Here is a 13,234-nt window from a genome sequence, read left to right as displayed (position 1 = left end):
TGAGACGCCTCATGGTGTCACCCGTGTCCGCAGCAACCACCTTATGCGTGCCCCACATTTACATGACATAAAGCGTAGACACCCTCATCACGCGTGGTGCAGACCACTTCACTTAAATTCCACATTCATGGGCTCAGTCCTTTCCAAGGCGCTAGAAAGAGGAGGGCAGAGGTCAGGAAAGGAACAGTCCCTGTCCTGACGGGGATTAAGGCTAGCCCTTGGATATCACTGGTGATGCAAGCATGAGTGTCCCCACGGTGACATGCGCTTCCCTTACATCCACACACATGCCCACTGCACCGAACCCCACTCCCAAACCTACAGAGTCCAGAAGAAGGGTTCCTGAGATAGGGCCCGAGATGTGGGCTCCAGCCCACGTGCTGACTCACTTTGTGGCATCTCTAACCTCATCTCCATCCACCAGGAGAACCGGGAGAGCAGCTGCTGTTGGTTACTGAGGCGCGTTCCAGGGACAGCTTCTGGGACATCCTCTATTTCCGACCTCCCATGACCTCACTGCTATTTCCTGAGCGGCCTGGCCCCTCTGCCCCCGGGGAGCCCCCTCAGCCTTTCCTCAGCACGTCTTCCCACCCTTTCTCTTTCCAGTATCACTCACTTCCAGAAATAAGTCATGGGTGGTATTTGTCCTGGGTCTACACCGGTTCCCACTACTTGTCTGACCAGCCTTTTCTGGCCATTCTAGACTTCAGGGACTGCCCCTCCCTGGGAGCCCCAGGGCCCGGCCTACACCTCCATCTCGGTGGACCTGCCCCAGAACATCCCTGTTTTTAAGCCTGGTGCAGAGTGGTGTTGAGGAAGAAGCAGCCACACAAGACCTGGGCCGTCCCTGGGGGTGTCAAAGGTTAGTCCCCTATCTCCTCCCCCCGAACTTCTAGCTCAGAGCCGCACCCAGTCAACGCCAGCGATCGTGGAGCTGCTGATTCTCACCCCCTGCCAACTGGTGGTCCGCGAGGCTGCTCCCAGCCAGCCAGGGCTGAGCCAAAGCAAACAGTCCACAGAGAGCCTGCTGCTACCGCGGTGTAGCCCTGAGCCCGCACCAGCCTCGGGGGCGTTAAGAAAAATTACCCGCAAGTTGAAAATAAGGCAAAATGCTGACTAGGCGTCCTTTCAAAGTCATCCTGGAACAGTGGTTTTCCAAGTGTGCCACCTGGCTCAGCAGCAGCAGCAGCATCACCTGGGAACTTGCTAGAAGTGCAGAATTTTAGGCCCCACCCTGACCCACTGAGATGCTTCAGGTGCGGCCCAGCCATCTGCGTTTGCATAAGGCTTCCAGGTGATTCTGATGCCTCCTAAAATTTGAGAGGCACTGATCGAGAGCTACACTATCCGATCCGGCAGCCACTAGCCCCGCGAGACATTGAGCCTTTGCGATGTGGTTTGAATGGAGACGTAAGTATAAAATACACACCGAATTTCAATGACTTACTTAGAAAAAAAACCACTGAATGTAAAATAACTGACTAGTAACACTGTTGTATTGGTTACACATTGAAATAATATTTTAGATATATTGGATTAAATAAAATATATTGTCACAATTAATGCTACCAGTTCCTTTTCTTGTTTTAAAAATGTGGCTACTAGGGGCACCCGGGTGGTTCAGTCTTTAAGCGTCTGCCTTCGGCTCAGGTCATGATCCCAGGGTCCTGGCATGGAGCCACACACTGGGCTCCCTGCTAAGTGGGGAGCCTGTTTCTCCCTCTCCCACTCCCCCTGCTTGTGTTCCCTCTCTCGCTGTGTCTCTCTCTGTCAAATAAATAAATTCTTTAAAAAAAATGTGGCTATTAGTGAAAATTTAAAATGACATTTGTGGCTTGCATTACATTTATATTGGACAGTGCTGCTCTCGAGTGTTAACAAAGCCACCTAAGTGTTACCTAATTCTCCTAGGGGAACGTAACTTTGACTTGTATTTGCTATTGATTGGGACCTAGACTCTATAAAGGTGGTGCTAATTTGCAGGCAAATGATAAGATGTAAATGATTTTTATTGGGAGAAGTAAATAATTTGTTTGGTAGAGAAATTTGCCCTAAAGTTTGTATTTGTATCGTTCTATGGACATTAACAAGCTTTGTCGCTAACTCGGCAATTGTTTGGCTTTTTTAGGATTTCATTTATTTATCTGAGAGAGACAGAGAGATGGCAAGAGAGAGCACAGGCAGGGAGGCGAGGGAGAAGCAGTTTCCCTGTGAGCAGGAAGCCCAACATGGGGCTCAATCCCAGGACCCTGAGATCATGACCTGAGCCGAAGGCAGACGCTTAACGACTTAACCAACTGAGCCACCCAGGTGGCCCCTAACTTGGCAATTGTATTCCAGTGGTTTTTTGTTTGTTTGTTTTACATACCCCCATTTCTTCTCCCTTCCTCCTTCCCTGGAAAGAACCTGGCAGGGTCTGGGTAAGTGAGGACCAAGTCTGGGGCCCGAGATATCCCACAGGTACCTGAGGCAGGAGACTGCATGTGCACTTGGTTGAGAGGCTGTGAAGCCTTGCTTGTCACCAGGGAAGCACCCACCAGCCAAGCCTGGATAAGCCCCGGGGAGGGGCATTTTCTGAGCAGCTCCCCACCATGAGGCCGGAAGTGAGCCTGGGGGAACCCCTTTTCCCTGGCTGGTCTGTGGCGGGAGTGGGGGGGGAGGGGGGAGGAAGGGGAAGCAAGACCAGGCCAAGTGCACAGCCCTGGCTGACCTGAGTATCCCCAAGGAGAGTGAGCATTTTACTTTTTTTTTTTTTTTAAAGATTTTATTTATTTATTCATGAGAGACAGAGAGAGAGACAGAGGCAGAGGGAGAAGCAGGCTCCCCGCGGAGCAGGGAGCCCGATGCGGGACTCGATCCCAGGACCCCGGGATCATGACCTGAGCCGAAGGCAGACGCTTAACCGACTGAGCCACCCAGGCGTCCCAGGAGAGTGAGCATTTTAGGATGCTCTCTGGGTCAGTGCAGGACTTGTGCCCAGAGCCAGCCCCACTGTGGCCATGAGGCTCTAAGAGGGCACGTCTCCTCATCTGGGCCCCAGGAAGAGGAGCAAGAGAGAGGTGAAGTCCCAGGACCTGCCATTAGGCCATTAGAATTACTATAAGAAAAATACCAAAAATACAAGAATGAGTTACAAATAAAATACAAAACTACACACACACACACACGGAAGTAAAAAGTGATCCAGGTCTAATCTCTCGAGCACTTAGCAAGAGCCTGGAACTCTGTTGAGCTCATCGTTGGCATTACCTTGTTTAATCCTCTCATACCCCTGAGGTGGTGTAGGTCTGTGATCATTCCCACTTTACAGATGAGGAAACCAAGGATAAGCAAGAATAAACTACAAAGTCACAGTAAATGCCAAAGTCTGGATACGAGCTTGGGACTCTATGAACCACCGACATTGACAAGAGTCATGGAAAATTCCCTCTAAATGGGGCTCTCAGAGTCCAACCCTTTCCCAGCTATGAGGCTGGCAAGCAAGCCTCCTTCAAAAGGAGCTCTAGGAGGCAGGCTGCACAGGGACATGTTTAGCCATTTCGTGGCGATATCCTCAAGGTCACAAATTCAGCAAGGTTGCAAAGGAGCCTCAGGTCCCCTTGCTCCTAATTGGAGGCCTTTGGCTGTTTTGACCACGCTCTCAGTCCGAGAAGGTGTTCAGGATTAAAGACTAGAGCACAAGATGAGCCAAGAATTGATCATTGTTGAAATTCAGTGAAGGGTACCGGTGGGTTCATTATTCTCTTCTGGCCTAGATGTTCAACATTCTCCATTATAAAAAGTTTAATAAAAGACCAGAGGAAGCGCTGTGGACAGTGGTCATCCAGCTAATAGGGCAACTCAAGGGTGGTAGTTAGGCATCGTGACCCGGGCCCTTATGATTTAAGTGAGAGGTAAGAGCAGTTCACTTGCACACCTGCCTCACCACATCCTGAACGTAGCTTAGCCTTCCTCGTCGTTCCTATAAATGCTTTCTTTTCCTCCCTGTAAAAACAACTCTAGATGAAATTAAAATGAACCTTCCTTGTCAATGGAATAATCCCTACCAAGGAAGCAAATGTTGGATTGAATGTGACTCTGGTGCAAACATCTGATGTATATAAACTTCTCGGGGGTGACATCACTGCATAAGGAGAGCTCCCCAGCCCAGCGCTTTCCTCAGAAGCGACTCCGTAGATAAAGGAACATGTGGAAGTGAGTGATGTGAGTCCACTCGCAAACTCTGGGTTCTCGGGGGTGGAAAGCAGTGTCCAGGTACCAGAGGGTGGGTGGGTGCCTCCTGGATTCCCCGACCCCCCGCTGCTGTGAGCACTGGCTACTCTTTGGCTCACAGCTGCCCCCACTGCCCTCAAGTTATCCTCAGGCAGAAGCATATGCTCCTCACCAGCAGCCCCCAGCCAAAGACAGATGACATTACTTGAAGGACCAACTCCCTGTGCTTTTCATATTCCAGAACTCCCCAAGGGCTCAGGCTGGTGCCAGGCTCCAGACTCCAGTCTCCTTGCTAAGCTTCTCCTGTGGATGCTGTTCCCTTCTTTTTCTCCCCAGAGCTCTCCTCCAATAAACCCCTTTCACAAGCACCCCCATCTCCAGCTCTGCTTCTAGGAATCTCATCCTAAGATACCAGGTCACACAGCTTTGCACCACCTTTGCCCTCCCCACATCCCATGAGAGACTCCCTTCGAGTGGGAATCATGTTCCCCCTTCCAGAGAGAAAGCTGTTAGTAATGTCTAGATTACAAGCGCTGTCCGAGAGAGCTTTTCCCAAAATGATATCCACTAGCCACATGTAGCTACTGAGCACCTGACATGTGGTCAGTGTGACTGAGAAACTCTTTTCAATTTTGTTTCATCTTTTTTTTTTTAGGATTTTATTTATTTATTTGACAGAGAGAGAGAGAGCGAGCGCACAAGCAGGGGGAGTGGCAGGCAGAGGGAGAGGGAGAAGCAGGCTCCCCGCTGAGCAGGGAGCCCGATGCGGCGCTCGATCCCGGGACTCCGGGATCATGACCTGAGCCAAAGGCAGTCGCTTAACTAACTGAGCCACCCAGGCGCCCTCAATTTTGTTTCATCTTAATGTATTTACTTTTATTGTTTTTTTTTTAAGATTTTATTTTTGAGTAATCTCCACACCTGACGTGGGACTTGAACTCATAACCCTGAGATCAAGAGTTCCACGCTCCACTGAGAGCCAGCCAGGCTCTCATTTTATTGAGAGCCACTGTTTCATTTTAATTTAAACTGAGATAGTCACATGTGGCTCATGGCTACCGACCATATTGGACAGTACAGATCAAGAAAGAGGAAGTGATGGGAATGGATACATGGGTTGGGGCAGGGTGTTCCAAACAAGTGTCCCGTGACTACCTTGGGAGAGAAAGCAGATTGGGAGCAAAGTGTAGAATAAAACTGGATATTTATTTCTAAGTCCACAGCTCACATTACAGCCTGGGATGGGGAACTGGGGCCGGGAGAATCCTCTGCTAATTTTGACTCCAAAGGCCTTGCCTTTGAGCTCATGAGCCTCCGAAGAAACAGAACATCTTCCGGGGCAGGGTCTGTGCCCTGTTGTCACTGTCTGCAGCTCCCTGCCCCCAGCTCAAGGGCAGAGGAGGATCCAAATGGCTGGACCATTCGTTCCCTCATTCATTCAACACATCCATTGAAAAAGATGTATTTAACACCTTACGCGTTTCAGGCAGTACAATCTAGAGGTGAACAAGGTCTTAAGGAAATTACAATCCAGCAGGAAAGAGAGAAACCTAAAGTCCAGTCAGCACGATAGAGCGGTGGACCCAGCTGTGTAAGCTGCCCAGCGTAAGTGCGCCAGCCACAGGAGACAGAAGACAGGAGACATGAGGGTTCCTACAGGTGTTTGGGGCCTTGAAAGACCAGGAGCATTTTCCCTGAAAGAGGAGTAAGAGGAGGGGCCCTTCACGCAAAGGGAATAAATAGTCCTGTCAAAGAGCCTGGGGGCATGCATGGCACACTTTCCCGGAGGCACCTGACAAGACGGAGCAGGAGAGCTGTGGACCAGGGTCTGGGGGTTTGGCACCAAATCCTGCGGGATTTGGAATCCGTGGGTGATGGGGAGTCAGCAGAGGGCGCCTTATTGGCTGTGTCATCTGGAAGCATTCTGCCTCCCGGGAAGTGGGCACCTAGGGATGGTAAGCGAGGGGGTTGGGGTGATGATCCAGGCCCAGGTTGGGGTGGCCCAGATGGGGGTGGTGCCCCCTACTTCCTGATCTCGGCCTGGGGCAGCAGCCAAAGCCAAGCGTCCCCGGGGCCACAGCCACCTGCCAGGCCTGGACCTGGCCTCCCCGCCATGATCCCTACTTGGGGCAGAGGTGGCTGCAGTGCAGATGGGCTGGGGGACTATAAATAGCTGGGGCGCATACATTAGCATGCCAATGCACCCGCACCCCATCCTCTATGCTAATGGCCCACCATGCGCCTGAACACCTTCTGTTCCCCTGCATGCATTTGCATGCACAATTAGCATAATCTTGTATAATTAATGAACAGCGTCAATTTTAGCTCCTAAGTAATTTGATTAACATGTTGATAGGGCACTTACTAGGCTCTCCAAACCTCAGGGCTGGGCATGGGGCCTGAGGAGAGGGGGAGAGGTGGTAAAGAGACTGCTACGGGGCCCCTAGCTGCCCATGAAGAGTGGTGGTGACTCCACTTCTCTGAGGGAGGGATGGAGGGATAGAGGGGCTGCTAATGGGAGGCCTCTGGGTGCCCCACGTGGAGCGGCAGGGCCAGGTGGGAGCACAGTTACAGTGGGTCACCTGAGCATGAAGCCCATTTTGTGCCCATGTGGACAGAGACACACACACACATACATCCCCTGCATGCCACCTCCTCCCCAGCCCCAGCCTTGGGAGTCCTCTGTGAATGCAGGATGCTGGACTCCAAGGGAAGAACAAGAGGAGCTGGGATGGAGAAAAGGTAGGAGGGATGGGAGACGGAGGGGATGGACAGGCAGATGGAATCCACAGAGGAGGGAGATGTGCTTGTAAGTAATTTGGGGATCTGAAGGGGAACGGAGAGGTCCCAAGACTGAAGAGAGGAAGTTGTGTGTTCTTCTGGCTTTGGGTGGGTGAGCCAGGCTCCCAAGCCACAAACCTTGACACCTCCTATTTATGAATCATGTGAGAGGCAGAGGCTGGGGGTCGGTAAGGCCCGGCACTTTCCTTAACTTGCCAAGCGACCCAGGGCAGAGAGGACAGAAGGCCGAGCGTTGCCCCCTTCCCATTCAGAAATCATTCCATTCCCAGCCGCAGACATCCCAGGACCCCTGACAGAGGCTCAGACTCCTCTCCTGCTCATCTCTGACCATGGTCAGAGTCAGGAAGATTTCCCTTAGCTCTGACTTTCTTGGTGCTGTCGAGGCTAGTTCTCTGAGATGGGCAATCAGGGTGAAGACGGGCTGGGGTAAGAAATGATATTGCGGCAGGCCCTGCATCAGTACATCTTACCTAACTGAGGGAGGTGGGAGCCTTGCTCCAAGTCATCTGGCCAGACATTCCATGTTGGCTTGCCTCTCCCAACTCTGAATAACCCTTAACTTTATGGAGAGAATTTATCATTCAAATTGCAGACAGGTGATCTGCAGGCCATCTCCCACTCAACCTATTATGGTCCCCCCAGACTTTCTCATGCCTGTGCTTCTTCTCTCCTCCAATATCCTCTAGGGACATTGTCCATAGCTCCACTCCTGCCTCAGTGTGGGGGCCACTTTGACCCTGAGCTCAGCTTCAGCTGCCCAGTAGTTTTCCCTTAAATCTCTGTTCTGAATTAGGGGTGGCTTGGGGACCCTTGTCCTTGGGTGACCCCCCTAGGGGTGGTTTGGCGAGCCCTGGGGGTCATGGGAGAATCTCACATGAACCCCCTCTGCTTCTCTCTCTCTCTCTCACGTGCTCCCAGCTCTGCAAGAAGAGGAGTGGGGAAGGAAGTGCAGTTCATTCTGCAGGCAAGAGGGAAACCTCAGTCCCACCTCAGCACTGACCCAGCAGTGAGGTTCTAGGACCCAGGAGAATTGCCAGAATGGGCCCCAGACAGAAGGCTGTGCTTGCGGCATCAGTGTGGGAGCAAAGAGACCCTACTGGAAAGAGTGGAAGGAGGTGGACACCATTGTGAGCTTGTTTTGTGGCTGTGGAAAAAAAACCAGTGAATATTGCGTTGACCATTGGGTTAAGAAGGAAAGTTGATTCTTTTGCAGTTCCTGCAACCCCTTCTTATCATTGCCTTTGTCAGGTTGTGCCTGACCTAGAGACTGGGGTTTAAGTTTGCACAACAGGGGAGACTAAAGCTTACCTCTGCCAGGGGGCTCAGACACAACCTGTTTCAACAGCATCACTACAAAATCCACTCTGCCCCAGGCATAACGACACGCCAGAGTGCATTCATAGCCCACAGCTCCAGTCCACCCTGGGAGCCAGAGGAGGAGAACTGTAGGCTTCTCACAGCAGGGAATCTTCCCCACCCACTCCCATACCAGGCCAACCAAGAAAATATTTAGTCTTAGAGCTGTGATGTCCAATATGGTAGCTGCATGCAGCTAAATCTGAATTATTTAAAATTTAATAAAATTAAAAATCCAGTTCCTCAGTCATAATAGCTACATTTCAAGTGCCCAAAAGGTACATGAGGCTCTTGGCTACCACATTGGTTGGTGCAGAACATTTCTATCCTTGCAGAGAGTTCTGTTGGCAGTGTTGTCTTAAAGCTTTACGTTGATCTCTATTTCCTTGTAGCATATGTAAAGGCTTGAACAATTAAGTTTTATCTCTTCAACTGCTCTGTAAGCTCTCAGAGGGCAGGAATCATTGTTTAAACTTTCCCGTTTTTCCCCAGTGATCCATCATCCATCCTCACAGCAGGTGCTCACTGATTCATGATGGAATTCAAGAGTCAAAATTACTATGACCGGATGAATACTGGACCAACGCCCCCAAATCACTTTTAATAGGAAACAGTGTAAAATCCTGGACTTAGATTAAGAGTGTCAGTTGCAGAGATAGAACTTTGAGAAATGCAGGGAAGGGACTTGTGAAAATCCATTCCTTGATAACACCAAGAGGAACACAGGCATAAACTGTTGAAATAAACTTTTTCAGAACTTGGAAATTAACAGAAGTTTTGCACAATCCATGGAGTATTTATTCAAGAAAAATTAATGAATCTTAATAACAGAGAGCTTTGCAGTATTTTAATTTGCCCTATTCCCATCCCCTTCTTTCTAGCTCTGCAGTAGATTTGAAAACCAGCAGCATTGCAACCATGGTAGCTGGGAACACTAGCTGCCTAGTAGCCATTGTAAGGATAAGACTGTTTGGAGCTTCTCAATATGTATTCCCAGACAACTGTCACTATTTGATCTGTCTGGCAGCTCCCTGACAACCCCATTCACAGGAGTAGTCATTTGACCTGACCCAGAGCTTGCTTATTGGGAAAATCCCTATCCTCACGGTGTTTGTTGAAAACAACCATTGTCAATTGTTTAACATTGCTGTGGTTGGAGGCAGTGACACTAGTTGGGGAAAACAAGAGTCTGGCCGAAAACTTTAAAGGAAAAAGTGGGAATGACATGTTCATGGGGGGACTCTGAGAAGTTTCATATATTCCTGGAGATCTAGGAGGCCATGTGCATGTGCAGGGAAGAGCACATATCCAGGAAAGATCTTAGAAGGCCCTAGTCTCTTATCTCTGGCTGATCCTAAAACCTGCACAAGCAGGAAGTTAAGTCAGGGTTGTAAATTGCTGGAACGTTGAAGGCATGCCCCAACACATATGCAGCAAATGATGTGGCAAATGATTGAAGACAAATTGGTTTAAGGCGTTTAGGAATGCCTGTCCAATCATAAGCTGACCACTAAGCTAACTGAACAAAAACTTTAGTGGCCACACATGACAAGACTTTATAGAATCAGTCCACAAAAGTCACTAAGTAAACAAAGATTAACAGCAACAAACATTGGGAAGGGGGAGCTGATTTCCAGTTATTACATTGTATTATTAAAATGCCCAGTTTTCAATGAATAATTATGAGATGTGCAAAGTAACAGGAAAGTATGGCCCATACATGAGAAATAAAGCATTAATAGGAATGGTCCCTGAAGAAGTCCACATATTAGATTTACTAGATAAAGACTTTAAATCAGCCAATATAGATATGTTTAAAGAATTAAAGAAAAGTATGAGAATACCTCACCATATAGAGAACATCAATAAAGAGATACAAATTAAAAAAAAAAAAAAGAACCACATTTAAATTCAGGAACTGTGGGACACCTGGGTGGCTCAGTCAGTTAAGTGTCTGACTCTGGCTCAGGTCATGATCTCAGGGCCCTGGGATTGAGCCCCTCACTGGGCTCCCCACTAAGTGGGGACTCTGCGTGTCCCTATCCCTCTGCCCCTCTCCCCATTTGTGCTCCCTCTGTCTCTCTCTCAAATAAATAAGTAAAACTTTAAAAAAAAATTCAGGAGCTGAAAAGGACAACCAAAACGAAAAATTTCTAGACAAACTTAACAGCACATCTGAGTTGACAGAAACAAAAAATCAGTGAATTTGTAGATAGGTCAGTTGAGATTAGTTCTGGAGCAGAAAGGAAAAAGAACAAAGAAGAGTGAACAGAGTCTAAGATGTTGTGGGAAACCATCAAGCATACTAACATATTCATAATGGAAGCCCCAATAGGAAAGAAGAAAGGGAAATGGACAGAAAGAATGTTTGAAGAAATAATTGCCAAAAACTTCCTAAATTTGGTGAAAAACCTTATTCTGCACATCCAAGAAGCTTAATGGACTCCAAGTAGTAGGAACTCAAAGAGATCCACAACGTAGACACATCATACTCAAACTCAAAAGCTGAAGACAGAATCTGGGAAGCAACAAGGAAGCAACTCATTACCTACAAGAGAGCCTCAATGAGATTAACAGCTGACTTCTCATCCAAAACTATGGAGGTCAGACAATAGGGGGATGACATTTGAAGTAGTGAAAGAAAACGACTGTCAACGAAAAATTCTGTATCCAGCAAAACTATCCTTCAAACATGAAGCATAAATTTTTGAAAAATTAAATAAATATGAAAGATGAATTATGACATTTTCAGATAAACAAAAATTGAGAGAATTCCTCATTTGTTAGTGATCTTTCTTTAAGTTAGATCTTTTTTATGAGAAATATTAATGGGAATGGGGCACCTGGGTGGCTCAGTTGGTTAAGCATCTGCCTTCGGCTCAGGTCATGATTCCAGGGTCCTGGGATTGAGCCCTGCATTGGGCTCCCTGCTTAGTGGGGGGTCTGCTTCTGCCTCTGCCCCTCCCCTCTGCTCATGTTCTCTCCCTGGCTCTCTCTCTCTCTCTCAGATAAATAAAATCTTTAAAAAAAGAAATATTAACGGACACAGTCATTATAAAACTGTGTTGATGGGCTTATAATGTGTAAAAATACAATGTGATTGACAAAGATATAGCAAAGGAGAACTGAGGCAATGGAGCTGTATTAGAGCATTGTTTTGTATATATTGAAATTAAGTTGATATTCATCTAAATTAGATTGGTTTTCAAAAGATTTTATTTATTTATTTGAGAGAGAGAGAGAGAGCGAGAGTGCACAAGTGGGGGGAGGGGCAGAGGGAGACTCCCTGCTGAGTGTGGAGCCTGATGCAGAGCTTGATCCCAGGACCTTGAGATCATGACCTGAGCCGAAGTGAGATGTTTAACCAACTGAGCCACCCAGGCATCCCTAAATTAGATTGTTTTATTTATTTATTTATTTATTTATTTATTTATTTATTTGACAGAGAGAGAGACACAGCAAGAGAGGGAACACAAGCAGGGGAAGTGGGAGAGGGAGAAGCAAGCTTCCTGCCGAGCATGGAGCCCAATGTGGGGCTCGATCCCAGGACCCTGGGATCATGACCTGAGCCAAAGGCAGACGCTTAACAACTGAGCACCCAGGCGCCCCAGATTGTTTTAAATTAAGATATTAATTGTAATTCCCAGAACAACCGCTAAGAATATTACTTAAAAATACAGTAACAACAATAACAGAATTAAAACAGTACACTGGAAAATATCAATTTAACACACACAAAAAGGCAATAATAGAGGAATAGAGGAAATATGACAGAAAACACATTGCAAAATGGCAGACATAATCCTACTTTATCAGTAAGTACATTAGTTGTAAATGGATTAAGTGCTCAAATTAAAAGGCAGAGATTGGCAGAATGGATTAAAGAACATAATCTAACTATATGATGTCTATGCAAGGCATGGTTTAGATTCAAAGATAGAAATAGGTTGAAAACAGGGGCGCCTGGGTGGCTCAGTCGTTAAGCATCTGCCTTCAGCTCCCGTCATGATCCCGGGGTCCTGGGGTCGAGCCCTGCATTGGGCTCCCTGCTCAGTGGGAGGCCTGCTTCTCCCTCTCCCACTTCCCCCCTTGTGTTCCCTCTCTCGCTGTGTCTCTCTCTGTCAAATAAATAAATAAAATCTTTAAAAAAATAAAATAAAATAAAGTAAGCTCATAATAATAAATATTTTTTAAAAAAAGAAATAGGTTGAAAATAAAAGGGTTGGAAAAGATGTATCAAGAAAACTAACCAGAAGAGAGCTGGAGCAACTTTATTAATACCATTCTAAATAGACTTTAACACAAAATTGTTACAAGAGATAAAGACATTTTATGTTAAAATGTCAATCTGTCAGAAAGAAATAATAATTATAAACTTATACGCACCTGATAACAGAGCTCCAAAATACAAGAAACAAAAAATGACAGAACTGGAGGAAGACATAGATAATTCAACAACAATAATTGGAGACTCTAACGTGCTACTTTCAATAATAGAACTACTAGGCAGAAGATCAACAAGGGAATAGGAGACTTGAACAACCCTCCTTATTGCCTCTCATACAATAAATGAGCTACATTTCACATGAACACTTTCAAGACTTAGCATCATAAAAATTTCATTTTCACCCAGGTTAATCTGAATTAAACATGATCTCAATAAATATGACACACAATCAATAGAGTGGAAGGCAACTTAAAGAATGGGAGAAAATATCTGCAAATCATATATCTGAAGAAGAGTTAATATCCAGAATATATAAAGAACTCCTAAAACTCAATAACAAAAACCAAATAACCGAATGACAAAAATGCAAAAATGACTTTATAGAGATTTCTTCAGAGATGATGTAGAAATGGCCAA

The 13,234-nt window shown here is 46.8% G+C and overlaps 1 protein-coding gene across 3 annotated transcripts in view; it reads right to left on the bottom strand.

Moving 5' to 3' along the window:
- Positions 1 to 13,234, bottom strand: part of EBF4 (EBF transcription factor 4) — a 54,152-nt gene that overhangs the window by 11,235 nt on the left and 29,683 nt on the right. The gene's annotated exons all lie outside the window — the stretch shown is intronic.

The sequence above is a fragment of the Leptonychotes weddellii genome, chromosome 10 (assembly GCF_054177405.1).
Source record: "Leptonychotes weddellii isolate Sample4059 chromosome 10, ASM5417740v2, whole genome shotgun sequence".
Classification (NCBI taxonomy): Eukaryota; Metazoa; Chordata; class Mammalia; order Carnivora; family Phocidae; genus Leptonychotes; species Leptonychotes weddellii.
The sequence above is the reverse complement of the archived record's forward strand: the minus strand, read 5'-3'. Positions and strand labels throughout refer to the sequence as shown.